Consider the following 3,770-nt stretch of genomic DNA (forward strand, 5'->3'; position numbering starts at 1 on the left):
TGTTCATGACAGAGGACAGTTAGTTTCAGCACTCGCTATCACTAAAGTGTAGCCTAGCCCACTGTTTCCCAAACTCGGGAGTCGGGACATTTTTGGTGCATTGCAACCCCAAAAAGTTTTTAAAAAGAATAGTTAAAATTGGGATGGAAAAACGCTTTCGGTGTAAACTTAAAGCACTAAAACCAAATAGAAAGTATATAGAAAAGCTAAGGGACCTATGTATGTTTTAATAATAGCCTATAATCTGAGAATTTATAGTAAACAAAGTAAAAGATAGACAATTTTGTTATAATGTTTAAGCATAATAACAGAGCATTAGCCATGTCAAAATGCATAGAATTGCAGGAAATGTGCTATAAAACGGCTAAACATTCTCTTTGCTGCCAAGACAGGTATTACTTATTCTTTGGTCTGTGTATGTGTTTTTAAATGTTTATATTTCATGTATTGATATGTCCTAGTAGATTGTGGTACATAGAAGGCATGTCAAAACATATTAAAAACAATACGTGTGAAATAAATCATGATTAGCCTATTGAATTTCTGCATATGTGTGATAGTACATTTTCCTTCGAATTTTTCATCACCATCTCTCACCGTCCCCTATAATTAAAAAATAACTTTTCAATTTAAACTCTTAAAATATGTTCATATTGGCCACTACTCTGTTATTACATGTATTCTCAAATTCAAGAATGATGCTGCCTCCTAGAGGACCATACAGAAGGGTGAAATTATATTTTTTTATTTAATCCTGAATGAAATCTCAATCCCATCATCTGGATTAGGGGAAAACAAATGCAATAGTTTCAATGTAACCTGCAAACACACTCCAACACATTGTTCAACAACAATTCTCCCTTCAGTGTGTGATAACATTAGACTGTTTGCTCAAATCCCCAGTTGAAATATGAAACTGTATTGGGTTTGGCAATAGTCATATTGTCTAAAATACACTCATATATTATGCTACGGACAATCATTTCCAGATCTTGCATTAATAGTATGAATTCTAATTAAACCAAAGTGAATAGTTCATTTGTAGTTGTATAATAAAAAAACACCAACCGTACCAATTTAGACAGAAACAAACTTTTCATCAACACACTGCATAGGCCTATCTACTAAATACACTTTAGGCCCATAATCTCTTTATTAATGATGTATGTGATATAAAAACACACCATACAAGATGAATGCTTGTGAATGGAGTAAAACAAACATTTGACAGGCGGTTCCTGCTTGACAAAACAACAACAGATATTATTATTAAATTTTGTTCTATAAACTAACACTGTTTTCCATTAGCAGATAATTCCAACAAAAGTCCAGATTATTTGCCTTGTTTTCTATAATGCTCTAACATAGTACCATCATATAATTGTAGTTTAGTTTGGGCGAGGGGATGTAAAGGTATGAACGTGACTTGTGGATTTGTGGGATAAATTCTGATTGATGACATTTTAATAGATTTAATACCCCTCATTCTTAAAAATGAGGTGTCTCTAATCTCTTTGTGTTTTGTTTTTCTCCCTACTGCTAATCTGTTTGTTCAATCCATGGGAAAAGCAATCACTCACATAATGTGACCACTGATTGGTTCACTGAACATGATCAATGGTCTAAAACTAATACAATGGTTGTAATTGTACTGAATAATATTATTCTGAGTTACTCAGCCTGTGTAGCCTAGCTGTATTGTTTTTGTATGTTTGCTAAAATTCAGAGGTATTCTATATTGATGAGGCTGTGGAGAAAAAACATAACATAATGACATTTAAAAAAATATATATATACTAACACCCTTGCCTTTCATGAACTCACACTTGACCTTTTCCGACTTGACTTTACTGACTTTGCTGATAGCTACTTTATAGAGGAAACATGTACTTATTATGACTGAGATATGTGGCTGTCTCACCTGGCTATCTTAAGATGAATGTACTAACTGTAAGTCGCTCTGGATAAGAGTGTCTGCTAAATAACGAGTATGTAAACGTACGTATTCTGCTTGTTGGATTGCAAACCGAACAACAGCACTGTTTGATGAACTCTCTCCATTACTCACATGTAGGATTTTTTGACACCCACCTTATCATGTTATAATCAATCTGAGTAGTATTTGTTTATACCTATTGTTTGGAAATGTGTGTTATTTATCATATTAAAGCTGTTGTTGTTAATCATGGGATTAATAATACAGGATAAATAAACCATTATTGAGCCCAAACCAAAATACAATTTAATTTGGAAATCTACTACCCTATTTGCTATTCAAAAACATTGTAATCTCAAAACAATATCAGATTAAAGGCAATGGGCCATTAGACTATAATGTGGAAAAATAAGGATAAGGCAGTAGAGCAATTATATGGTTTGTGAACCATTAAGTGGGAATTATATGTGATTACACAGGGTTTTAAGGCTTAAACTAGACATGAAATACACAACTAGATATTAATGTGAATCTTAAGAACCATTAACCAAATAGGGCAACTGTGATGGTGTTTTGCATTTCCAATACCCACTCAAGCCATCATGATGAGGCATATAGTCTAAGCAAAAGCAATGTCAACAAGATACCTTTATTCTGTGAGAAAACAGCAATACAATTAGTCAAACAGGTATCTAAAAGTAGGATATTGAAACAAAAAGACTGTTTGAAAATACATAAACTGTATTTAAGTATGTGTAATAATAATTCATTAAAATGTTTATTGAGATGCACTTAGGCCCAAGTAAATATACATAGGTTGAATTTAATAAACAATTAACTTTATTCTACTTTTGGTAATGTAAAGAATTGACTAATGTAACACTCTGTATCATACATATCAGTATTCATATTCAGTACCCATAGTAGGCCTACTGTACATATCTTCACCTGAAAAGCTAAAACAATTCTACTCAAACTGTGGACCTGCCTGTGGGTTTTCTTCAAGCTTCTTCATCAGTGTGAGCAGTCCTCATCTTCTGTTTTGTGTGTCTCATGATGAGCCTTCATAACTGGCAGAGACGTAATCTCTTTCCACAAGGGCATTTCACCTGTGTGAATACTGCTATGCCTGGAGAGAGACATCCATGAACCGAAATCCTTCCCACAGGTGGCACATTTGTATGGGTTCTCAGCTGGATGGACATTATGGTGCTCCTTGAGATTCCAACAGAGACTGAATTGCTTTCCGCAAACATCCCAAGGGTGTGGCTTCTCCCCTGTGTGAGTAAACATGTGTTGCTTGAGGCTAAAGGCATGATAGAATATCTTTCCACAGGCTGCGCAGGTCAGTGTCTTTCTGGGACCCTCTGCGTGTTTTACAATCATGTGTGACTTGAGTTCGGATGGTTGGTGGAAATTCTTTCCACAGACAGAATCTCTTCCCACAAGTCTCATAGCCGAATGCGTTCTCCTCCTTGTGTGCATCTAGATGTCGGTTCAGATGGGCAGCATAACCAAAACCAAAGTTTTTTTGCTGCGGTAAGTGTGCTGGTGTAATTTGAGGGAATGGATTTTGGCAAAACCTTTTACACATACAGTTGAAGTCGGAAGTTTACATAAACTTAGGTTGGAGTCATTAAAACTCGTTTTCAACCACTCCACAAATATCTTGCTAACATAGTTTTGGCAAGTCGGTTAGGACATCTACTTTGTGCATGACACAAGTCATTTTTCCAACAATTGTTTACAGAGAGATTATTTCACTTATAATTCACTGTATTACAATTCCAGTGGGTCAGAAGTTTACATACGCTAAGTTGACTGTGCCTTTAAA

This window comes from Salvelinus namaycush, chromosome 22 (assembly GCF_016432855.1).
Source record: "Salvelinus namaycush isolate Seneca chromosome 22, SaNama_1.0, whole genome shotgun sequence".
NCBI lineage: Eukaryota > Metazoa > Chordata > Actinopteri > Salmoniformes > Salmonidae > Salvelinus > Salvelinus namaycush.